The following is a 27,500-nucleotide window of genomic DNA, read 5'->3' on the forward strand; positions in this document are numbered from 1 at the left end:
AAGGAGTCAGTGTGATATAAGCATGCAAAAGCACAGAAGCAGGTAACTCAGCTTAACACTCAAATATGTGAAATCTATGTGCACCCCCCCTTCTCTCTCTTTCTCTCTCTCTCCCTCCCTCCCTCTCTCTTCCCCTTACTCAGCTGCTGAGTTGACAATGTCTGAATTGGAATAAATAGCTGTGTTCCAGACTCCGGGGGGCGGAGCCAAAGCCCTGCGGGACAGCCTGATTGATGGAACCCTAAGACGGGCCGCTAAATATCTGGAGATTTACGCTCCCGCTCACGAGCGGATCATCTGGCGACGTGGCCGGACGTAAATCTAATGCAAATAAAGCATAAATCCAGCGCACAGCCTCCGTCTGATTCAGACTGCGAGGCGAAAGGGCGCCGCCCCTTCTCCAGCCTCCCGCCAGCGACGCTGCGGCGCGGTCCCTCCGCTGGCTGACCTCATCCAGCCCCTCCCTCCTCCGTGTCACGCTCACATAAATAAACATGAAACAAGGGCCGGCGTGGTGGTGCAGCGAACAGCCCTCCTGCCTCACAGCAAGAAGGTACCGAGTCAGAATCCCGAGCGAGGACCTTTCTGTGTGGAGTTTGCGTGTTCTCCCCGCGCCCGCGGGGGTTTTTCCCGGGTACTCTGGGTTCATTCCACAGTCCAGGGACGTGCAGGTTAGGCTAATTGGAGAGTCTGAAGCGCCCGTAGGTATGAATGTGTGTATGAAATACGCGCTTTAGGACAAGGACTCCCCGCTGAAGCACACACAGGTAGGACAGCGGTTAATTACACATGCCAGGGGTCCCCCTGTGTGTCCTGCAAGCCAGCACAGTATACGACACATCACACTCCCGAGCACTACTTTAAGGAAGCTACCACGAGGCTCCGCCCACTCTTGGGACAGGGGCAGCGGGCCATTGGCCGTTCAGAACCTGAGCTGGCGTATGGTCACATTTTATCTCCCAACAAAGGCTCCGCCAACTGCTCCCATCGCTTTTAACGCTGTTAATGGGTACAGACTGTCTGGAAAGCTAGCGTCTAGCATCTAGTGATAATGAGGACACTGCGAGCAAACGTACATTTTTCTTCAGAGGCGCACTTTTTCTTTTATTCCTCTCTCGGATTCTCGCGAGCGGGTTTTTAGGCACACATAACAGCCGCCGTCCTTCAGAAGCTCATTACCGCCGCTTCCTCGCAATGTTTGCAGTTGTTCACAATGTTTGCAGAAGAAGCGCCACATTTCATTATGTACTTTTGTTCTCCCCTTGCTTCATATGTCTAGACCGGAGTTGTCAAATTCAATTCTTAAAAGTGTGCAATCCTGTATGGAGGGATTTAGACTGGCCTTCAGCTAACCGCCCAATTAATGGGATCACTTTATCCAGATTGACCTTTTTGATGGATTCCTGCTAAGGATAAATCAGCAGCTGAAGGTTGAGCCACTATTTTACCGCTGTGTATTTTCTTTGAAATGTGACTGTGTGTACACTCATACTGCGCATTAGATATGTGGACTAATTAAGTCTGGGGAAATAGAACGGAAGAAAACAAACGCTACATATTCACTGACTTTTCAGAAATATAGACCGCCCCACCCATCCCGTTCCCCGGCAACATAACTTGATTCACAGTAAAACATTTTGTCTAAAAATGTATAAAAATTGACTACATCTATCTGAATAAGTGTATGTGTACTATATATATGGTGCAGTACGTAGTGTGCTGTATTTGCAGTGCAGTACGTAGTGTGCTGTATTTGCAGTGCAGTGGCCAGTCTGCTGTATATGAACTGTTTTATTGTGATCTAATCTAGGAGTGAACCAGTGTTGGGATATGCAGCCAAATAGCTAATTAGCCAGGGTAATTGCTGGAAACAAAAGACTGCACACACACCGGCCCTCCAGGACCAGAATAGCCCACCCTGGTTTTGGACAGTTCAGCGGATTTGGGAGGGGGCGTGAACGCAGAGCTGCTGTGTTCTGACATTTTTAACGGGCCTAATGAAGGAAATGAGCAACACCTGAGCTGATTGCTGATCAGCCTCAGGTGAGTATGCCTCTGCGTGAACCCACAGCTGTCCAAGGTCCTGAAAGTGTGTGAGCTTGTGTGTTTGTCTGTGTGTGTGTGTGTGTGTGTGCTTGTATGTTTGTGGGTGTGTGTGTGCCTGTGTGTGAACCCACAGCTGTCCAAGGTCCTGAAAGTGTGTGAGATTGTGTGTTTGTCTGTGTGTGTGTGCTTGTATGTTTGTGGGTGTGTGTGTGCCTGTGCGTGAACCCACAGCTGTCCAAGGTCCTGAAAGTGTGTGAGCTTGTGTGTTTGTCTGTGTGTGTGTGTGTGTCTTGTATGTTTGTGGGTGTGTGTGTGCCTGTGCGTGAACCCACAGCGTCCAAGTCCTGAAAGTGTGTGAGCTTGTGTGTTTGTCTGTGTGTGTGTGTGTGTGCTTGTATGTTTGTGGGTGTGTGTGTGCCTGTGCGTGAACCCACAGCTGTCCAAGGTCCTGAAAGTGTGTGAGATTGTGTGTTTGTATGTGTGTGTGTGTGTGTGTGCGCGTGTGCTTGTGTGTATGTGTGTGCCTGTGCGTGAACCCACAGCTGTCCAAGGTCCTGAAAGTGTGTGAGATTGTGTGTTTGTCTGTGTGTGTGTGTGTGCTTGTATGTTTGTGGGTGTGTGTGTGCCTGTGCGTGAACCCATAGCTGTCCAAGGTCCTGAAAGTGTGTGAGATTGTGTGTTTGTATGTGTGTGTGTGTGTGTGTGCGCGCGTGTGCTTGTGTGTATGTGTGTGCCTGTGCGTGAACCCACAGCTGTCCAAGGTCCTGAAAGTGTGTGAGCTTGTGTGTTTGTCTGTGTGTGTGTGTGTGCTTGTAGTTTGTGGGTGTGTGTGTGCCTGTGCGTGAACCCATAGCTGTCCAAGGTCCTGAAAGTGTGTGAGATTGTGTGTTTGTATGTGTGTGTGTGTGTGTGCGCGTGTGCTTGTGTGTATGTGTGTGCCTGTGCATGAACCCACAGCTGTCCAAGGTCCTGAAAGTGTGTGAGCTTGTGTGTTTGTCTGTGTGTGTGTGTGTGCTTGTATGTTTGTGGGTGTGTGTGTGCCTGTGCGTGAACCCATAGCTGTCCAAGGTCCTGAAAGTGTGTGAGATTGTGTGTTTGTCTGTGTGTGTGTGTGTGTGCTTGTATGTTTGTGGGTGTGTGTGTGCCTGTGCGTGAACCCACAGCTGTCCAAGGTCCTGAAAGTGTGTGAGCTTGTGTGTTTGTCTGTGTGTGTGTGTGTGTGCTTGTATGTTTGTGGGTGTGTGTGTGCCTGTGCGTGAACCCACAGCTGTCCAAGGTCCTGAAAGTGTGTGAGCTTGTGTGTTTGTCTGTGTGTGTGTGCTTGTATGTTTGTGGGTGTGTGTGTGCCTGTGTGTGAACCCACAGCTGTCCAAGGTCCTGAAAGTGTGTGAGCTTGTGTGTTTGTCTGTGTGTGTGTGTGTGCTTGTATGTTTGTGGGTGTGTGTGTGTGTGTGCGAGTGTGTGTGTGTGTGTACTTGTGCATGTGTGTGTGTGTGTGTGCTCATGTGTGTGATGACATTGTGGTCCTCCTGTCTCTGTGACCAGCAGCAGCTGTCGACCTTCTCTACAGCAGCAGTGCCAGAGAATCAGCCGCTGTCTCCACAGCAGTGACACAGCTGGCATTTAGCTCCGTTCCATGAGTGTGTTTAGCTGTCCCGGCAGCTCAGAAGACCCCCACCAGCCTCCCCTCGCCGCCCCCCCGCCCGGCCCCCCACTGGTCTGCTCTTACAGAGGGAAATGGTGACGCGGGAGTGGTCCATTTGAGCACCTGTCACCGAGCGCTGATAGGGCCACACATGTGCACCGAGGGGAAAGAGCAGCACTCGGGTTAGCAGGTGCGACACACACTTCGGGAGGTCACCAAGCAGAAACTGGACAGGGGGAGAAGCGACAGCGCCCCACAGAGGTGGGAGGAGCAAACAGAGGAGGGCGAGAGCGAAACCCTTTCCTCCTCTGTTCTCCTCCTTAGTCTGAGGAGGAGCGGTGCATCCTCGCTCCTCTCGCCGGGAGGCGTGCTGAGTCACGCGTCAGCCTTGATTAAAGGCGGCTTGTGTTTGGCGCTGGGCCGTGTTTGGTTTCACCGCGAGGAGCAGAAATCAGCCGTCCGGGGCGGCTCTGCCCCACAGCGAGGATGACCTTGGCAGAGACAGAGAACCACAGAGGGGACCGTGGGGCAGAGAGGGGGGTTGGGGGGGGGGGGGTGGGCTCCACAGAGTGACCCCACCCAACCTGAATTTAATTTATCCAGTTTCACAAATATGCCCAACTACAAGATGGCGATATACCTAACACCGATGCAATTTAACAGCTGAGCTGTTGTTTAAAATATACTGGAATGGTATATGCTTTCACACACAAAAAGGACTTACAACTGACCTAATTTTTTATATAGCGATACACACACACTGTGTACATTCACACACATACATTTATCTTCATAACAAACAAAGTAGATGTAAAATGCTGTGTACTCCTTACCATGCACACACACACACCACACATGCACACACGTGCACTCACACACACACATGCACACACACTCACACTCACACACAGACACACACACTTACAGTACATGCTCACAGTCAAGCCATGGCATTCCCATACTAAAACCACAGAGCTGCCTTTCACGAATATGCACAGACACATGATAGTACATCAGACAATACACACATGCATGCGCTAACACACACACATGCACACATGTACTAACGCACACACACACACACATGTACACATGTACTAACGCACACACACACACATGCACACATGTACTAACGCACACACACACACACATGCACACATGTACTAACGCACACACACACACACATGCATGCGCTAACACACACACATGCACACATGTACTAACGCACACACACAAGCGCTAACTTGAGGGAAGAGACGAGAGGGGAGCTGTCCATGAGGATGGTGCTGAAAGCGGGAGCCCATGAAACTGACAAACCAAGTGAAGCGCAACACTGTTCCTTCCCTTGCACTCACACAGGGTGAGTCAGAGAGTAGGGCATCTTGAATACAGTCATCTGGCTTTGCAGAGGCAGGCAGACCCCCAAATGAGTGGCCAAAGTGTTTCATCTGAGATAAATTTAGCCAGGTAAGTGAACAAAGAACTCAAATCTCATTTGCAATGATGATCTGAGGAACACAAGGAACACATTTAGCTTGTTTTTTGGAAATTTGACTGGAGCAAATTTGTCAAGGATGGAGAAGCACCACACCCCTCTGTTTTTTAACATGGAAAGGCCCTGCCATAGGTTTGATATGTAAGTTAACAGTGTTGACATCAGATTGGCTAAATAGGGTCTGAAATGGTTTCTGCAATACACTGAACAAGCAAGTACATGAACAGTTCCCTGACTTTAATATTGCAGGGCATTTACCCACAATGCATTTCTTTTTTGCTTATCCAGCAGAAAGTCCTTTTGCAAAGCCTGTAACAGACAAAGACTGGAACCACATTGTTCAGAAGATACTCTAATGAGAACGATGCGGAACCGGTTACTTTTTACATTAGTTTACCATATAGAGAATGTGGCTACAAGCCATAAAGAATGGCTATTATTTATTCACGCATTATTTGCTTGTAGTTTATTTATTTTTGTAGTTCACGCTTTCTGCAAACAAGCGGGAATATAAGAGTGCCATCCAGAAGAGTGGGAGACAGATTGCAGAGTGGAAGAAAACAGAGTGTTTACAAAGTCCCAGGGAGCAAAACTGTCAGAAAGCACTGGGCAAGGAGACCATCTGTAGCACCAATATTTCTGCATGCAAATGCACAGAGAAAAACACACCCACACGCACATACCCACATACACATGCACACACACACACACACATGCATATTTTCACACACACACACATGCATATTTGCACACGCATACACACACACACGCATATTTGCACACACACACACACACACACACGCATATTTGCACACACATACACACACGCACACACACACACACAAACACACACAGTTCTAATTTTTTTCTGAAAACCACAGCCTGCAGTGTCCGCTGTTCCTGTAGTTCCTTGGGCCTGCTCTGCCAGCCTCTGTGTGAACCCTACGGGCCACTGCAGCAGCCATGACAAATCTCCCACCCCAACCTTTACTCACGACTCAGCCAAAATCTCCTCATCCACAGCCTCCCCATAACTGCTGAGACAAACAAAAATACCCATTCAACCATTCTAGGGTCAAAGGGGTTGCAGGTTCAACTCTCAGGTAGGGCACACTGCCCTATGTCATACCGTGCTTCAGCAAGGAGCTTGAATTTTGGTCAGTGAAAAGCCAACTGTATAAAGAGCTGGGAATTCATTTTTGTCCCCTGTAGGGGACAAGAATATTCTGTGTGAACCTCACAAACAACCATGTATTCTGCTATGCAGAGACTTACACTACAGGGGCCATTCAATAAAAAATAACATAAATAGTGTTTTTATATTTTCACTGAACATGTTTTTGTCATCCAAGACACTTGTGTTATGCTGTCATACTTAAAACCTTTGTGTCTGCCAGGTCTCAGGGGGATTTATATTAATAACATGTGAGAGTGCTAATAAGCTGCAAGGTCTTATTCCCAGCACACAGTGCTACCCGGGTCCGACTGCCAGTGTTCAGGCACCAGAGAGACACTGAGGGAGGGTCAAACCTGGCAGTCTTCCTCATCTCAGGACCAGGATCCTGAGATGTGTGGATCTACTGTGTGGCGATTGAGATTTATTCAGAATAAAAACACAGCAGAAAAGACATCAGGCCGAGGCAGATGCAAAGCTCAGTGACCCATCCCATTTCCTTTCCTTCTCTCTCTTCTTCTCTCTGTACTTCACCTTCCTTATTTTTTAGACATGCATGCACACAAGTGCATGTACAGTATGCATATATACATTCATACATACATGTACACGTCCCAATACACTCTCCAATATCCACTCGCATGCACACACACACACAGACACACACACACACATGCATACATACATACATACACACATAGGTATGCACATACAATCTCCTTTACCCACACACACACACACACACACACATATACTGTATGTGCATGTATACATACATACACCAAGCATGAGGCATAGGAATGCACATACAATCTCCTTTACCCACACACACACACACACACATGTACTGTATATGCATGCATGCATACATACATACACAAAGCATGAGGCATAGGTATGCACATACAATCTCCTTTACTCGCATACACACACACACACACACACACGCATATACTGTATGTGGATGCATACATACATACACAAAACATGAGGCATAGGTATGCACATATAATCTCCCTTAACCACACACACATACGCACACACACACACACACACACACACGTATATTTGCATAGCTGCCAGGTTTCACAGAGGTCGGTCCCCCTTGACCCTGTGCCTGCAGGCCACCTGTGCGTTCGCCGGCTTTCTCTCCAACCAAGGTCAAGACTAAGTTTAGGTTTCTCTGGCCTTGTGAACAAAACCCTACAGACAGCTCTGATGGTTCACTCCTCCTCTAACAGAACATGGCCAGTGAGTAAGACACAGCACAGTCCACCTATTACTGAAAACAGCTGGCTCCGATAACTGGCCTGTGGGAACTTGTGGGGGAGAAAGAAAAAAAAAACAGCCTGCAAAGTGGACCTCCCAGGTTAGGGCTGGAAACCTCAGCTTTAATAATTAGTCTAAGCATTAAACTCACACTGAGACCCAGGCCACAAGCCTCCATCTGGCTTCCGGGCCCACTGGTTAACACCAGCCTGTGAGCCTAGATACGCAGGGCAGAATCAAATGGTCTACCACTAAGTCATTAATGGAAAAAGGTCTTGCTGAACTCTGTAGATAAAGGGGAAGAGGAGGCCTCATCTCCCAAAAGGAGACATGGTTAAATTAGCTCTGGTGGACAGATGCAGGGGCTGTCTCACAGCTGTGATCACTCTGTTTCCCCTCCTCACATCTGGGACATTACGCCATCTGCAGCCTCACCAGTCCGCCTATCTGCATCAGCAGCCAATCAGCATTCTCACTAGACCGCACATCTATATGAGAATCCAATCAGCATCCTCATCAGACTGCCCATCTGCATCAGCAGCCAATCAGCATCCTCACAGGACCGCCGGTCTGCGTCAGTAGCGGATCAGCATCCTCACCAGACTGCCCATCTGCGTCAGCATCCAATCAGCATCCTCGCCAGACCACCCATCTGCGTCAGCATCCAATCAGCATCCTCGCCAGACCGCCCATCTGAATCACCAGCCAGCAAGCACTCTGAACCAGACCGGAAGATGTCACGGCCGGCTTAAATCGTAAATCTTTTCCTCACGGCTTGACTGACGCGTGTCCCCGCCGGCCTGCTTGTGGATGCACGCCGACACACGGCAACCGTATCTATGGCAGATAATGGGGGGGAAATTGGGCCCGGCGAATAAACCCGAAAGAGGGAACAGGCAGGCGCGACATGGAGTGCTGGTGTTCTGCTCCTCGTGGCCGGAGCGAGCCGGTTCGGTACAACTTAAACAGACCCTCCATCACCTCCCAACCTCTTTACCATTCACTGCCGCGGCCCCAAGAGCACTGCGGCGTGCCACAGCTTCCCCGTCCCACCGCCTCATGAAAATAAACTGTTATTAAATTACTGTTATTATTTCTTCCAGCTTTTGCTGGGACAATTCGGGAGAAGCAAATTGCACAATATGATTGCAATATGATGGCGGCTCAAGAAAGCCAGGCAATCACGCTGAACGACAGCAGAATGAGGTTTCAAGTGTCCCGTTCTGGGCGGGGCTATCATCTGATGGCCATGATTCTCTCCATAGTAGAGATGAACCAATCAAAAACAGTTTTTTTTTTCTCTCCATAGCAAACACATAGTGATTATCAGCAAGCCGCTGCTGCCAGCCATAGCAGGGGTCATGGAGCTGTAGTCTCCCACCACTAGGATTGAGTGCTGGATCGAGAAGCAGGGACATCTCCCCTGATTGGGCACCAACACCCCAAGTCTTCCAGGTCAAAGCCTGCAACTGTTTTCACAAGCACGAGCGCAGGAGTTCAATAATCCATAAGCTTGCTTACCTCTGGCATGCATTCTCACAATTATATTTCCCCCTTTAAAATCTCCCATGAAAAATTCAGCGGATCTATAAATACGGCGGGATTTCCTCCGGCTGGAAGCGGGCAGTCTGCTGAGAGGCCCAGAAGCCTCCTCGGCTCTCTGCATCGCAGCTATCAGAGGCACCGGCGGTGGAGAAGCGTTCCTCCAGGTAGACGGCGAAAATCAATAAATGTGTGCGCCGTCCCCGCCGTCTCCGCTATTTCACTGAGAGAACAAACGCGCTCCATTATGCGTCCGCCACGAGCCGTAAATTGCATTTAAAAACCCCCGGATTTCACGGCCTTAATGATTGACTCGCAGGCGAATTCATGAAAGCAGATTTGCCCTATGGGCCTGAGTGGGCGTGAACCTTGGGCCGGAGCGCTTGCGGTGGGCGCCTGGCAACCCGCGGCTTTCTGTTCACGATTCCGCGGTCTCAGATTCTTCAATAAAAACCACGTGAAGACCTGCGAGTACAGCAGCAATCTTTGACTTGTTTATGACAAAAACTTCAACAACAAACAAGTGCACAAAAAACACAAAATCCAACCCCTCCCACCCCCACCCCTTTCTGTTTCTACTCAAACTGCACAATCATTTCCGACCTCCATTCTCTCCCCACAAGATAGTATGACAAATGGAAATAAACACGAGGCTTTCAAACACTGGCCGGCGTCAGACCTCAAAGACCAATAATTCTCCGCCATCGTTTTTGCTCAGACACAGCAGGCCGCAAATTTATCTCTTTTATTCAAACGTATTTCTATGGTGGCGAGCGTCAGCCTTTTCCTCAAGTGCCTTCCCAACTGCCCCTTCAGCTCTCCCTGGTGGGGGGGGGGGGGCGAGGGTGGCTTTAATTAGGTGCGCTGGCCCACCTCGGTGGCGCGAGGGATTACCGGTGGATTATGGGATGCATACCTGACACTGATGAGCCAAAATCCAAGGCCTAGCACACTTCTCCACCAGGGCCTGAAAGCTGTGGATCGGAGCTTCACTTTGGAGATCACTGAAGCGAGCTTCCCCTTCTTTCATTGCAAAGTACTTATAGATCAGGAAAGGTGGTGCATACGGTTTGATAAAGATCATCCAGAAATAGGCATGTGGACAAAGTTAGGACTCAAATGGTTAAATAATGTAAATAATAATGACGATAACAAATCCATATCCTGACCCTAACCATAACCTCAGTGGGAATCCCAATCTCAATTCACAAACAGACTTTATCAACCCTAATTCGATGTTTAACTTCTTTTAAGAAGAAGAAGAAGAAACATTTTACATAACAGTGTGACATATTTCATGCTGAGAAAAAAAATGCACAATGCGGAAAGGCAAGTCTCACATGAAATCCTGTGTGCGACAGTAGACAGCAGACTAAGAAAGTTAAGCCATGTGTGACTCCTGCTCACAAACTGCCAAAGGGATTGTCCAACCCGCTGCAAAAACCATAACTAAGAAGGGCACTGTCGCCCTGCTTTCCGAGGAGTAACAGGCCGACGCGAAGGAATAAATATCGGAGACGACAGACTTCGCCACAGCAGCGTTTATAATGGCCGCGACGTATCGGTGGCTTGGGCAATGCATAATGGGAAAGACCAGGCCGCTGACCGTGAAATTGGGGCAACGCCGGAGGGGGAAGCAGCGTGGTGAGTCGAAACTACAACCAAAGGTTTCCACTGCCTTGAAGACTTAAGCTGTGCTAAGGGTATTCCCCTAACCAGAGAAACTGAGACAGCTTATATTATCATACACTAGCCACTTACACGGGTCTGCTGTTGCTTGTATGCATGTACGTTTCAAAACTGAATTTGCCTGAGCTGGTATTTGAAGCACAAATCAAGGCCCCAGTGCTTATCTTGCACCAGACTGCTGTTGTTGACTGTCAGGAAAACTGAATCATCAACTGACATTCCATGGGCATGGGTGTCTCTGGTCTTTTTATTTATTTATTTATTTAATTTTGTATACGGATGAATTATAAATGTGTTTTATGTGCATTATGTCAGAACCCCATTAGATACTAAATGGTATGTGTCAATGGTTTTATCATAAAATAAGTACATAAAAATGTTGAAGGTCTTTATAGCATATAGCATATCGAAAAACATTTCAAATTTGCCATGGCAGCAATTTAAATCTAGAAGTATCTAGTTAAAACAAATAAAACAAAGTAAAATCAGCTCCTACTCCATCCAGCAGATTGACCCTCAGCTGTGTTTTGGCTGCAATATTGTTGAACATATAATGTCTTTTTTAAAATGAAACTTACAAATAATACCCAAAGGATCACGCATGCCAGTCTGGATGTTAACATGTATAGCAGTTAATGAGATGATATTTGAATGTGTCTTGAGGGGTTTGAAATTGAGCTGTGAAATTCTGTGGATCCTTTTGATTGTGGCATCCACATATGTGCACAGATTGCTCTCAAATTTGGCACACCTAAAGAGTAGAGCCCGCAGTATTGAAGTTCCAATTTTGAATTCAACTGAGTAAACGGTGATTAAGGTTTACTCATGTGGATTGCAAGCAAGCGACTGAAATGGGATCACTTCAGGCGACCATGTAGTTTCACATAAAAGTCTGAATTTATCAGATTTGGTGCATGAGACTGCACAGATTTGTCAATGATCGGTGCAAAATAAATACCCTTCCCAGTCATGGGTCATGCTATTGGTCTTCTAAGGAGAACATTGTTGTTACAGTCTTATTAACATATTCATGTTACAGACATTTGTATCCTATAGAGCCACCCCCCCCAAAACCCCTCATTTACAATTTAATGCTTAAATTTTTTTATTTTGCTTAGGGCCCATGCACAATCAGGGGCAAGCCTGATTCCAGTTAAAAAGTAAACCAACAAGTCCTCAATATCATCTTTCAAAGTAAAGACCACACTAGTTTTCCAGTGAAACAAAACAAATATATATATATATATATATATATATATATACACATACACATATATACAAAGTCATATTTAAAGAAAGACAGCTCGGGAAAATTATAGAATTTTTTTCACAGAAAAAGTCTGATATTTCCCAAGAAGAACTCGTAGAACTCAGAAAGAGGTCAAATCAATAGCTATAGCTTCTTAAATTCAGTGTGGCATCAGCAGCAATGAATCTTTTCACGACAGACCTTGAAAATGATCAAAGTTATTTGCTTTGCAGACACCCTTGTCCACAGCAATTTACACAGTGCTCATTTTCAATATAATCCATTTAGGTATATGTATTATTTTCTGAGTTCATTCCAGTCGAGCACCTTGTTCAAGGATACAATGTCAGTGCCCTGTACATGAACCATACCTGCGTGATTCAGCCTGCAAACCCCAGTCTTTATTAACTATTCCACACCACCTCCATCATGGTCTTTCAATGGTCTGCCAATACAGCCATTCACTGACTTCTCCTGTACTGTCAGGGCTCCGATAATATAAACAGAGCACTCAACCATACTGTTGCATTACTCAGCCATACTGTTGCATTACTCAACCATACTGTTGCATTACTCAACCATACTGTTGCATTTGTTCAAGAAGTTAAGTCCAAAACTCGGGCTAAATTCCATGCAGGGATTCCATACAGTTGCATTCCTATGTGCCACTGAATGAGAAGTAATCGCTGCAGAAAACGGACCCTTCAGTACATGACGTCCTGTGATGTTGTACCTCTTTTTAACGGACTGGCAAAATTATTTGAATTATGATGGAAATCTTAACACAGTAATGCCAGGAGGGGTGAAATTGGGAGCGAGACAGGCCTTCTCCCCTTGTGTTGCAGTGCCCCTTTCCTCCAACAGCCAGGGAGACTTTCAGGTCCATGGACAGCAGCGGCCTCACGCTCGGGCATGCTCACCTGAGGCTGATCAGCAATCAGCTCAGGTGTTGCCCATTTCCTTTATTAGGCCGTGTTAGACCTTGTGAAACACACCCATGGCATATTTCATACTCACTCGGCCTTGCAGATCCCGGTTAAAACTTTAAACCCGGCCACCGTGAGGCAATAGTAGACTTGTAATGCCCAAACTATTTGTTTCCTGTTTAATGGGTAAAAAACAAATTCAGTTAGGACTTTAATTATTGTGACTAGTATTAGTATTCATTACTACTTTTTCTAGCCTGGGTGTCGCTTGCTCAATTACCACCCTGTGTGGTGTCTGACACCATATCCTAATATATAATACACTTTTAAACACCCTCCTTCAATAAATAAAACGTTAAATTCAATGAGTCTCACAAGAAGTCTCTCAGCTCGTTATTTGCCTGAGTGTTTATTAATTTATGCAATTGTGACTTCCAGTTGATTAAGCCTGATAAATGGATAATTAAGCTGCTACTACTAATACTACTCATAAATGAGGGTGCGCGTATGATAAAATTCTAAATAAAAAGGAAACCGTTGCATTTTCATTTTTTCTCATAATCACATTGTACCATCATGTTAATGTCCAAACCTGATTCATACCTAACTGCTTAATTTTTGATGAAACTTGTACTTCATCACAGACATGTAATATCAGTCAAGTCCTGTCGTGGATTGCATCACTGTTAATTCGAATAAATAAATAAATAAATAAATAAATAAATAAATAAATAAATAAATAAATAAATTATGCATATACACGCAATGCAATATCATTCCACTTCACCTCTCACAGAGAGAGAAAGAGGGAGAGAGAGAGAGAGAGAGAGTATTTACATGTACTATAACGATAGGAAACAAAAAGCAGAAAATGAATGGTATGTTAAAACCTGCTGCAAAACAATACGATTTTCCACACAGACCAGAAAGGTGCCAGGATCCGTGCGACACATATTTAATCATATTCACGATTCGGCTGCCAACTTCTTGAGCAGCTTTAGGTGTGAACATCGATTTTGCCGTGACCTTGGCATCAAAATGTGTAGGCTATTGACGCCTGACGTGCCTGCCACCTTAATGTATCCGACATATGGCGCATTGTTTGACGCTCAAGACGACCGTAAGCATTTACAATTTCATAAACATTTCACTAAAACATCGATTCATTTTGCCAGGTTTTTTTTATTTTAATTTTTTAATTTATTACTGGGGCTTCAAAACAAAATAACGAAATCAGTATATATATGCTCTCCTATCCTTAGTAATATATAAAGTGTCCCTGTTCCGTCTGTCATAATCTACAATACAATGCGAGCAGAAGTAAAAAATAAATTAATGAATTACATTCACCCTTGGAAAACTTGTGCATGTTACTTAGCTGTGTGTATTCTTAAGAGTATCTTTTATTACGTTTTTAGAAACATATGTACCAATGTGGTGTTAACCAATCAACGCATAACAGGTATGCTACTCTGAAAAAAGACACACACATTTGATTCTGTCACATATCCAGACACCTCGCCCACCAACGGAGGCAGGCGAAGCCACTATTACGCTCCCCTGCCAAGGAACCTTACCAACTTCGTTTTTTTGAGAGCATAGCCCATACGCTATTAGGTAAGTTAAATTACAATTCTTATTCAGATTTTATACATAGACATATATATATATATATAGTAGAACGTCTACATACTTTGCCCAATACTTCAAGAAACAGGGGAAGCATCTAGGCTACACGTACATTATTATATATAATATTTTCTTAAATTAAATACTATTTTTTCACCTCCCTTTGTATTCTGTTGTCCCTGTAACTGAGCTTACAACAGCCGGATGATGTGCACGGCGAACAAGAAAATCAGCTTTAAACATAAGACACAATGGATTTCGAAATACTCTGAAGTCTCGATAACAGCGGTTAATATTTATCTGGTTCTTTTTTTTCTTCCATTTTTCCTCTGTGAACGGCGTGCTAGTAGCCATGAATACATGGAGGGCTGATATACATTTTTGTCGCGTGATGAGACGCGTATAAAAGTGAATCTCTACATGTGAAGATCGTTTTTCTCATATTGGCATATCCGTTATATTATTGACCTTACCACAGCAGATGGAAGCGGACAAAGAGGGCGAGAATGAACTGCGAGTAGGTACAGTTGTTAGAATATTTATTTTACCTGTGTGAACTTCGGTAAGACATGTGCTTTTCACGATCATTGACCCGCTATTATTTTAAAAAACAATCTTGGGTAAGACTGACCAAAAATATAAATCCATATCCGCCACCCCCCTACTTCTCCAAACGCATCAACTGCGACTTCAAATGTGACTTCTTTCGCCACGTTCTCCGCTGCCCCTTAACAACATGGGGACGCATACTTATACCCTTTGTATAGATCGTAGAACGGTCTAATATGTTTCCAATATTTTCGGCAATATATCTTTAAAAAATCATATTGAACTGTAAGCCAAAACAAAGTGTATCTGACTTTTAAAACGTGTAGCAAACATTTCAAAAAGCCTACACCTTGCTTGCAAAGAGAGAGATTTAAAAAACATAAAAAACATCAAAATTTGCAATGTGATTTCCTATCGTTATTCAGGCTGTGAATAGCGATAGGAAATCACACCACACCAGGCATATTACACCATAATTTGCGCTGTTCCTACGAAAAAAATTAAATACATGATAAAATAAAACAAGGCATTGATTCAGTACAAAAACAGCTATGTTCAGGGTTCTTACTTGATTCTTTCCAAGAGGTCCAGCTTGGATACAGCGGATGTTATAATCCTCCTTGTTGACAGATTTAGCAGTTGTGGTTGTTATTATTATTAATATTTTTATTGTTATTATTGTTTTTATTGCTACATTTTATCCAGTCAACGAAGAAGTGGAATGCGGTTTTCCTCCTCTCGCGCCAGCAGATGCAAGACGGTGCTAGCCCAGCCGCTCCACCTGCATCCTGGCAATAGCAGCCACAGCATCAGCAGCGCGCGCGAGCCCGCCTTCGCCACTCCCCCCCTGGCACAGTATTGGCTATTCAAATAATAATCATTTTTAAAAGTCTGGGTACAGCTGTACGTCTGTACGTCCAATCACCGCGCGCTACTATACTGCCTCGCAAATTCAAGAACCTTCACACGGAGACAGAATGACCGATGGGCCGAGGAGCCAATCATAACTTTCTACAATAGGCTATGTATTTAACATATAAATTGTATTAGTAAGACGGTAACTCTTTATTCTCCTACTCGTCTCCCTTTAGATGTAATATTTTAGCGTGCCGTGAAGGACCGTTTGAGTAGCTAAGAGCCGAACGTTGTCCTCTCACATTTCAATGCCATTCAACGCCAAGAAATTTCAATGTACGTTTCGAATCATACTTGGGCTCCGTCACGGATAATCCTGCACATACATTTTCTAGTGTCATTATTTTTTCTTTTTTTCCATACAAGCTATGGATTGTATGGTTTGTGGATTAAAATAATGTTTAAAGAAACATGCAAGAAATTGCAAGGAATTCAAGAAAAAAAATAGTCTTCAACGTCTTGTTCACTTTAACACAAGCTACTTATGCTAAAACATTGTGACACCTCTGCAACAGGATCTAGCCGAAAACGTGGTCATATACAACAAGCACGTAACCGTCCAGATCCACGGCGCAACTCACTTCCGCAGACACATTTTAGCTGGCACCACCTGCGCATGCATTCCACAAAACGTCCCTCAAAGGTCGTCCGTGAGTGAGTGAGTGACCACAATTTACCATGCATAGCTCACGGCGACAGTTCCTGCGCGCCATGGGAAAAATGATGATGTAATAGCGGTCCAAAACTGTGCAAAGCATTCTGGGGTAAAAAATAAAAGCACTCATTTTCCTTTCTGTAAAAGATGAGAGCAAAATGCTTGTATAGTCACAAAAATAGGATATGAAAAAAAATTGACAGGCAATGGGAAGGACATAATTGGTGCAATTTAGCACACTAATGCAATTTCCCACGGGAAATTTCAGTGTCTTGCAGGTGTCACGAGGACTGACTGTTAAGAAGGTGAGAGAGTACATGCAGTCAGACGCACACCTCGAGTTTGAGAGATGCATTGGCGGCTGGTTTTTGATGTATTTCAAGAACTGATTGCTTAATGTACTGTAAGTGGCTGAATGGCTAAAGAGTCCAGCCACCTTTTCTCAAGACCTAAATTAGCTGTTGATGTAAAGGAAACCCCACAGACCTATAAATGCTGTAGACCTTTAGAAACAAAATTTGAAATTCCTTCTAAGGTTCATAAGGACCATCATTTTTTTTTTTAAATAGGTAGAGGTAAGATCAAAGGCACATATGACCAATTTGGAGATTGTAATTGTTCCCCTCAGAATACAATTTTCAGAATATTAAAAACTGGTATACTATGGGCTGCTTTGCTGATATTACAGGATATGCACTGCATGTGATAAATATCCTTTGCCTGTTAGTAAGGATGGAAAAATTGTTGTAATGTCAAGCTCAGACCAATGATTTCTTTCTGAATTCATTCTTTAAGCAGCAGTAGCAATTCCGTGTCTTGCATGCTCACCTTCTCAATATGACACAGAAAGTGATATATTATACAGCATGTATCCTCGCCTGCTATTGAAAATGAAGCTGCAGGTGGAGCCATCAAATGTTTATTCTGGAAATATCCTGTCTGAAACCTTATCAAAGGATTTGTCAGCAAATTGGTGCCTGAGATAACATCAACAGGAATTTATATACACAGCAGGAATTGCGATTGAGGACAGAGTCTTTTCTGTAGTTGAGAAAGACAGGAAGAGTTATTTTTTTACTGCTCTGAAGTGAAAAAGGACTTTTTCAATGATGTAGCTGAGCAGTATGTGGAGTGTTCTCAGTGCTGTGATTGAGCAAATGAGAATGTGGTTAACTGTCATTATGTCCCCCAGTTACTCAATCACTCTTTGTGCTTTTCTATTTAAATAATAATAATAATAATAATAATAATAATAATAATAATATCCTCATATAAATCAACATGTAACACCCATATAACTTGACAAGCCAGGAAATGGACATTAGACTACCTCTTACATGCGGAGCAACATAAAATATTTACTGACTGGATAAAAAATTAAACCCAGAAGAAATTATGATGGGGGAATGTGGACCTGTGCTCTGTGGCTGCTCTATGGGAGCTCGGCCAGTTTTGTGGATCACTCTCGAGCGGCTCCAAAGTGCTCCATCACTGACGTTCTTCCAAACAGGTTTCGGTCAACTCAGACAGGAAGTGCAGCTATTTGCTATTTGAGACATCACTCTAATCAAGGTATACAAGTTCCTTCTCTCTCTCTCTCTCTCTCTCTCTCTCTCCACATCCCCCCCCCCCCCCCCCCGTCTCTCTCTCTCTCACCGGGGGGCAGGGGAATACTGCTGATTTGCTCATTAGAGGGCCAGGATTAGGGCCTGCAGTTTGCCAAATCCCAGAGTGTGTACTTGTGATCTGAGTAAATGTGGGCTTGCCAATGGCTGTGCAGTCGCAGCCATTACACTTCTGAACCGCTCAGCTTAATTCTAAAAGGCCGCAGGGGCATGGCCAAAATAAATAAATAAAAGAAATATACCTTGGCCACAATCATTTTAACCAAAGGTGATGATTTCAGTGTCTTCGTGGCTCCAATGAATTGTGTCAATTTGGAAAACCCAGCTGTATTCATACGACTGTCTCACCTCTGCAACTTCTGGGAGGCATTTATATAAAAAATATAGATTTATATTGAAACTACGCTTTTCACTTTGCGGCTTGATGATGCATTTGAGCAGCAGACTCACTCCATCAGAGGAGTAGGGTTCACGCGCTCTCCCTTGCTACGTCTCCCAGAGACGCCTCGTTCAAAGTCAGCCAGGCTTACGGGGAGCATCAATCAAAGTTTGCATCAGCAGGTGCTCACACAGAAGGTTCAATCAAAAAATAATGTTTCAGAAGCTTGGAATTATCTCAGGCAAATGATTTAAGAAGGAAGGGGGAGGGGGTCAGAACAAAGTGATGATCCTGGGTCAAAGCAAAAAATCACATTTAAAGTGATTTCATCGAGATCATGGCGAATAAGACAATGTAGGCAATGTCACGGAATCAGTAGATATCAGTCCGTACCTTTCACTCAGAATGTACAGTGAATATACAAAATATGGGAATACTACTGTACCTACAGTATGTGCTAGTGATGCTGATGGGCTGTTCTGCTGTCCATGGGACTGAAGGCCAAGGCTCTGGGAGACTTCCAGAAGCTCTGACAGAAGATAAGAGCAAGGCAAGCCAATTGCTCTGTTCTCCTGTACTCCCCAACAGCATGTGGTGACACGCTTTTACTAGAACCGATATGTTTAGTTCAGGAGAGAGCCGGACTAACAGAGAAACAATGCAGAATTTGAGGCATGCTTGGTGTTAGCTGCCGGAGACAGTCGCATTAAGTGGATGGAAGTCTCTGAATAAATTCTCGTGAGTCTTGGCAGGGCACTCTTCGGCTTGTAGGATGTCAGTCTCTTGCACTGAAGGATCTGAATGCACAGGGAAGGAAAGGATAAGGAGCGGGTGGGATGCAGAATTTGCAGGGCAGCGGTTCGGGTTTTGCGCTGCCGTTGACTTGTTGCAGGGAGTAGCTCAAGCGACTTTCTCCCTCCCAAACTGTTCAGCAGATTCAGAACTCATCGAAACGAATGAGGAAAAAAAGGCATTTGTACCGAAAGAATGGAGTCCCGAATATATTTGCGAGGCCCAGCTTAAATCAACATTTGTCCTGGGCATTGATCTACTCTTTGAAGTTTAGAATGCGCTGGGGCTCATTTCCACTGATAACGGAGTGAGACAATATCCTTCTGGTGCATTCGTTTGGTCCAATTAGACCGCCTCCACTGCTATGCAAAACAAGATGGGGATCCTGGTATTGTGCTTGCAGAGTAAATTACATCCAATTACGCCGTTACATTGATGGAGCTCAGGATGTCGTTGGAAGACGACAAACCATTTTGGAGAAATAGCTCTCGCTCTCTCTCTCACTCTCTGTCTCTCTCTCTCTCGTTGCGCAAACATGGCAAGAGTTTGATTTCCATGAGTGCTTGGAGAGTTGGAGCACTGAATTCACAAAACCTACAATAAACTAAAGCAGATGATGATGAGTGTGTATTGAACAGTGGCAAAGCAGGTTCACAGAACTGACACAACAATGTATTTTCAGTGTTCTAAAACATACATCCAGTCATGGAACAGAAAAGCTGTTTTAGAGGACATATTGAGAAAATCTTAAATTTCAAATTTTATTTTTTTGGGAATACAGTATGTACTGTGAGAAAGAAAGGGAACAAACACTGCACTGTCATTCTTCTCATGCGTCTAATTAAGTGCCAATTCAGTGATTAACTGAGGATCACCATGGATTGGTTGTTTGACATGTGGCTTGAAAAAGAGGCTCCATTGACCCCCTGGTGGTGGAGGACTGAAGCGCAGCCAAGATAACAACACAATTTTCTACGAGCCACAGATTACATGACATTATATTTATTTGGCAGATGCTTTTATCCACAGTGACACACAGTAAGTTCATACCGAAGGTCATTTGAACAACTACAATACACGGGTCTGATAAGGTACAATTACTCATTATGTAACAGTTTTCCATAGGCATGAAACTCAAGTCCAGTTCACACAATAAACCATAGGCTAGGTCAGAAAGCTTCTTTTTTGATCACCATCATGGTCCCCCTTGAAAATTCAATATTATATTAGCTCAAACATTAATTTTCAAACATAAATTATGAAAATGAATAAAACTATTCTCCATACGTCTCTGTGGGACAGTATTTATGCTTGGTGTGTTTTCTACCGCCTAATATTCCACGTGCATCATCTTAATATTCGGAAAACCAGTGGTTTCAAATTTGAGATGCTTCAGCTTATTCAATTCATGATTGCAGAAATCAAATGTAATTGAATTGAACTGGTTGTGTGGGTACTGCTCTGCAGAGGTCCCTCGCCAGCCCAATCCTAACCATCCCAGCCAATCCCTTAAAATAAAACAAATCAGCTCTGCTGTGTGATCTAACAAGAAAACAAAAAGCAGCGGTTAAGCAGACCCCACCCTAATAACTTCACCCACCCTCACTTTTAAATATAACTTTTAAGGCCTGCAGCAGTCGCATGCAGATAATGGTGATACAACACAAGCCTGAAATCTTTGATAAATGTGAATATTCAGATTCATATTTAATGCACATTTCACCTGTGTCTTCTTGGTGATTGTTTATTTCAGGAGCCAGTTTGCCTTCTACAGAATTTATCCAAACCGAGCCAGCACTAGCGCTTAGCGTTAGCGTAGGGCTATTATAATTTGCAATGCCCAATTCATGCATTAAAGCCTACGGCAATTAGCAAGGTAACAAGTGGTAATGGGGCTGGATGCTAGCACCGGGGTAAGGGGTATTAATGAAGCCGAATGTTTGTGCTGGGGTCCAGAAGGATTTCTCAGCATAACGCCCCATGAATGTAAAATACTGCTTGCATTATCAAAGCATAAATAGAATAAATATGAATAAAACATTTCTTCAGTGCAAATATACATATGATGCATTAGAGACAGCCTGCATACTTCAGATGCACTTTAGACTATAAGAAAGTTTAATTTGTCTTGTTTATTGTTGTTGGGATGAACAAGGTATAGTGGCTGATCCAGTGTTTGCCCAATACATTGTGGAGCATATACATACACATATATTTTATATTTCAGAGCTTGTCATACATGACCAATTGCGCAAATATTTCAAGCCATTTTGTTGCTTGTTCTTTTTTTATTTTCTTTTTCCATGTTGGCTTGTTGTTGCTTGTTTTACCACATTAAATCTGTCTTCTGTAGATTTTTATTTTCTAGTTTTTGCAAAGGAATCACTGTGAATGATGAGCGCGTGCTTAAAAATGAACAAGAAAAAAGCTTGTTTTGTTCATCGCACCTTGTGTGGCTATAATGATTAGTTTGTCTGCGAAACAAGACCATTAATTACACAGAGGCATGTTTGTGTTCACAATAAATGTTTCAGCTTGAAACATTAATTGCCATGTGGTTAAATAAAATGATCACTGTCTTTGGAGTTTAAGTAGGTCTATGTTTCACCACTCAAATTTACTACCACAGTATATCGATACATGTAACTGTGAAAAAAATAAAGTCTAATGTTCAAAATTGACAGACCCCCACTAACTTTTCTTTTTTTGATGCTTCTAGCAGGGCTCTGGTCTCAATGACCTTGCACTAAGGTCAACCATGTGTCAGCCAATGGGCCTTCAGGGTACCATATCAAACTGCAGGGCGTGTCACCACACTAAGAACAAGAGCATACGCAGGTCAAGCCCCACAACAGACATCATAACCTTCTGTGTTGTGGCTTAGGGCATGGAAATATAATGAGGAGATTGGGGGGGTGGGGGGGGGGGGTTGTTTGGTGTGGTGGGTGGGGGTGTGAGGTGTGTTTGGGTTTGGAGGTACATCCTTGATCTGAAGACATACCAGAATAGCAACTTTAATTATTGGAGGCATTAATCTAAGTCAGATGTCCAGATGAATGAAGTCACACAACACGCACCACATCAATCTTGCTAGACACAAAGTGAAAAGTACACTTCCTGAAGTGGCCAAAAATAAAAAAATTTAAAAGACCACAATATCTATGGTGCCTAGTCTGTCTATAAATACATTGTATAGGATACTGTCCCTTTGTAGCACAAAGGAGTTATCAAAGCGTGTGTCTGTCTTTGAAAGAGTGTGGGCGATCGCAGGTCAGCCTCCATGGAGGATCCAGGCCCTCTCTGTAACAGGGTTCAAGGGTGGTAGGGAGGTGAGAGTTTCCCTCGGCTTCCACAGCCTGTATCTGCTCATCAGAACCCCACGACAGGAGAAATGGATTCTGTAAAGTGCACGACTAAGCAATTATTCCTTTTTCTATCCCCCTGCGATCGAGCACAGAAAGTGGTGTAGGCTTACATCAGTGGCGCTTTTTCCTGTGTATGTGTGCGTGTGTGTGTGTCTGCGTGTGTGTGTGTGTGGGTGCATGTGCGTGTGTGTGTGTATGTTTTTGCATGTGGGTATGAGCAGGTATGAACCTGACAAATATGTGGAGAACCTGTAATTCAATTCCTGTTAACCTTTTTGTCAATGCAGTCTCTTTCACAGACAGCCTTGAAAGTAATGGTCTCTTCCTCACCTATTCAAATAGTTCAAATCTTTCTTTGTTCCATTTGTTAAATTCATTTTTTAATTGTGTGATATGTCAGCCAAAACATTGCTCAGTGACTTAGTGTGACCTTGGATGACCAGCTAGACTTTCCTGAACACATTTCAAAAACCACCCAGTCCTGCAGATTCTCCTTCCTCACCCAAGAAGCTACTTATACAAGTCCTTGCTAACTCTCATCTGGACCAACGTAAAGCCTTGCTGGCTGGCTGCTACCTGGTCACCAGCTACCTTGCCAAATTTCACACCTGCCACACACACTACACTGGGTTCTGGTGACCGGGCTCATTCAACTCAAATCCCTCAAACGGGCATACCTACCTGAAAAAGGTACTACCCTATACTATCTACCCTATACTATACTACTAACAATGATGAGTGGTGGCCGATGTCCAGTGGTTTGAAGGAGCATACATGGTAGTCTGACCTCACCAAACTGATAGCTGATATTGCAGTAATGACAGCTGATAGGATCACGGAAGGGGTGAGATCATTTCAAAAATGATAAAAAAAAAGAGATTTAAAGGAAAATTATTTTTAACTTTCAGGTGAACCTCAGTTCACTCTCACTGGATTATATTACAAAATATACATGTCTGCAGTAATAACGCATTATCAATAGTGGCTGAATCCCCAACATATATCACTGTGGCATGAAGCTCCAGAGTAACGTGTGTCATTGTGAGAGAAACAGATTGCCTTATATGTGGTGAATAGCTGTACCTGAATGTATGACGTGGTGCTTTTACACAACTGGATTTTCAAACCTTCATGGTTTCAAACCTGCCGATCACAGGCCCAGCTAGCTGACCAATGACCAGGCCACAGCGACACAGCGAAACCCTGGCAGATGGACTCACATAGCTGCACAAACAGCCTGAACACCCACTAATGGAGCTCATAAGCACAGTCTCTCTTTCAGTCTCATCTCTCACCGGGGAGAATGAGGTCCTTTTCAGAGTCTCCTTCCCGAAAACACAGCAGTTAAGGGGAGTAATGGCACATTACAAGAGACTCTCAGGTCCTGGAGATGCAGCAATGAGCAAGGTGCTGGCTGTTAGCTCTGCAGCTCAAATCAATAAAATGATGATGGTGTTTTTTTTTTTGATGTATGAAGTGCTCCTACCTTACTAAAGTGCCTTGCTGGAGTTCCAAGCTCTCTGGTGCTCGGCAGGCTGGCATGCAGAAGCTCATGCTCATTTTGATGAAGAGATATGCCAGTCCTGTCATTCAGGTATGCCATTCCACTGTATGTTCAGCTTTAATACAGGAGCAAGAAGAACATGCAAGAAAACACAAAGACCAAGCAACAAGCAGAGCATAACCAGGAACTTAAATACACAGTGGAACAGGTGCAGACGATCACAGGAAAACAAGCAGACAAGTGCGGAATGTGGGTAACCAATAATCCAATTAACAATCCAACACAGACACCAGGCAGGAAACAGAGGGAGAAAACAAAATAAGGAATCAGCGGTCCGGGTACTATTGGTTCAAGTTAGTTCTACTTGTATAATGATTTTTACAAAAAGGCTTGCACTACAACTGCTAGTTCTGCTGGTTCAATTCAATTTTAGTGTATAGTGATTTTTTAAAATTTTATTTTTATATATTTTTTTTAAAGGGTGGACTGCATTCAATTAATGTTTACCCTTGATTTTGACCTAGAAACCCCAGCGACCTACAGTAAAAATCCTATGCTTTTTCCTTCACTTTTTTATTTATGATCTGTTTCTATTCATACTATTTCAGTGTTTGCCAAAAAACCCCTGTTGCTTTTAATTGATAGCCAGATATATGGATAAACGTTTATTGGCCCTCAGCTGCTGTCATAAAAAGGCTTTACGGTAAAAAGGGAAAACTGGCAAAGACTGGGCCTGAACCCTCCCCCTCCAACCAAAAAACAAGTGAGCTTCAAAAATACTCCAGAGTGGGTAGAAAACAGTGGCAAGAATAACTCCCCATTGGGAAAGGATCTGGCTTAGAGGGGGAGCCCAGTAGTAAAGTAGGGAATGACTCAGTGTCAACAGTTAAAGCACTACGATTGCTACTACCACTTACTCTGCTGCAACTACTACTGCTACTATTATGACTACTACTACTGCTGCTGCTGCTGCTGCTGCTACTACTACTATTACTACTACTACAACTACCACAACTACTACTGCTACTACTACTATGACTACTAGTGAGCTGCTCTTTATGACATATTTAAAGTGCCGGGATATGGTTGTATAAGAAAGGTTGTAATCGTGCCACTGTCTTTAGCCTGATTTAGACTTCTGCGTTGAATCTACGCTGTAGGTATGGTGTATGTATGGCGTAGCCACGTTCCCTACGCCGTAGCCTGACGCGCACCTCTCCAAAAATGTAACTACACGTCGCGGCGACACAGACCGCAACAACTGTGATTGGTCCGCTTGGTAGCATCGCATTTCCTCCCACGCATTTCTACTAGCGTTTTGTTGGTGCATTGCAGAGCGACGCAGACAAACCAGCGCACAAGTATAAATGCTCACAACGGCGTAGGCCACTTGCGTAGGCTACGGCATAGGCTCTACGTAGATTCAGGCTTTAGGCTTAAGGTGTTCTTTTTTCACCTTTCATTTTTTATCCCACATGTACTGTATTGCCTGCTACTGCATTCTGTTCTTGTTTCCATTCAAAAGAAATTTCTATCAAATCATTCAATCATTTAAACATAATAGGATTTACTTCTTTCATGTTTTGCACATGAAGAGACATGGACCAGTTCAGTAGTCAAATGCATTGCAATGGGCTGTCACCGACCGCATTCATTTCATAAGGAGGATGAGTCCATAATAATATCCGGCTAATGTTCACAGTTCATCTGTTTTTATGGGATTTCATAACTTGAAATTGAATTGAAACAAGAAAATTCAATTTAAGAAGGTGCAAGGACCCTTGTTAGAATATGTAGTTTGAAGGTCTTGAGAAAAATCCCCTCTCGCGTGTAATGTTTAATTCTCTTTCATTCACCTCTCTTCCAATGACTTTGGTGTAAACCAGGAGTGTTAACAAATTTAGAACTTTTTAAATTTAGAATAATTTAATTAAAAGAAAGTTGGTTAACAGCTTGATCACAGAACATGTTATTTGATTGGCTCCCGGATCAGCTCAATATCCTATCCCAGCACTGTATCTGAAAAGTGTGCTCTCCACCAATATGTTCACCTGCAAGACAGTGAAGGTTTCAGTCTCCAATTGACCATAATACTACCACACAGTACAGCTAGCATTGGATGGGTAACTGTTTCCCCCAGTGATGTTTGTGGTACCTGCTGTGTCTACAGAAAGAACTTATGCAGCAGTAGTAACACATGCAGATGAACAGTGGGACATTTAAGACCACCCTACCCTTGAAAGGACACAGTCAGTCGTACCATAGCTGGCTATTGACATACTCTGGGCATAGAGTAGTCTACGATATATTACTAACATTAGCTTTGGACCAGTGCATTTACCACCTCTAGCCAATGTGAGCATGCCCTGCATACCTACACATATCTGAGAGTATTTGCTTTCAAACTTTGTTTTAAGCATACTTCCATCAATTCACAAGAGCATACTGTAGATGAGAGCAGTGATTTGTTTTTGAGGGTGGAGACAGTTACACTTCTTGTTTTGACTTTTGATAGATGTTTTTGTGAGATGATTTTGAATGCTCATTAACATGCTTTGAAGCCAAACCTATTGAGGGCTTCATTTTAGTATGGATAGAGTATGAATGGAAAACTGTTATGTACTTGGCTAGAGGGCTGCTGTGTCTTAATATACCTCATTTTGTGGATGCTGGAGTTGTCTTGGAGCAGCCCACAAATGGAATCTGCCATTCAATATCATATGGTCATCATACCCTGCCTGAAGAGCTGACAATTTTTTTTTCTCTTTTTTTCTTCTCTTTATTCAAAACTAATTTGAAGAGACCATAAGCAACAACAAACATTTTGGGCCATTTGTATGTTCGCATCAGTACTTTTAAACAAACTACTGTAAAATGAACAGAGAAACTAAGCAAAATGTCAGGTGCTTGGAAGTGGACTGAAGACTGAAGCTGGTGGTGTTTAAAGTTCAGCTTCCTCAGACTCCACCTGGGCCCTGCTTACATTGTGGAAGTTGCATTGCCCCTACAGTTGTTTCTTTTCTATCCAATACTCCAAGCACATATTTGTTGG

The 27,500-nt window shown here is 43.7% G+C and overlaps 1 protein-coding gene across 1 annotated transcript in view; it reads right to left on the reverse strand.

The window, feature by feature from the left end:
- Positions 1 to 15,996, reverse strand: part of LOC135263563 (neurexin-2-beta-like) — a 655,607-nt gene extending 639,611 nt beyond the window's left edge. The window contains exon 1 of the mRNA XM_064351746.1: positions 15,782 to 15,996. The gene's annotated coding sequence lies outside the window, so the exon portion shown is untranslated. The remainder of the gene's footprint in view (positions 1 to 15,781) is intronic.
- Between the last annotated feature and the right edge of the window lie 11,504 nt (positions 15,997 to 27,500).

The sequence above is a fragment of the Anguilla rostrata genome, chromosome 9 (assembly GCF_018555375.3).
Source record: "Anguilla rostrata isolate EN2019 chromosome 9, ASM1855537v3, whole genome shotgun sequence".
Taxonomy (NCBI): Eukaryota; Metazoa; Chordata; class Actinopteri; order Anguilliformes; family Anguillidae; genus Anguilla; species Anguilla rostrata.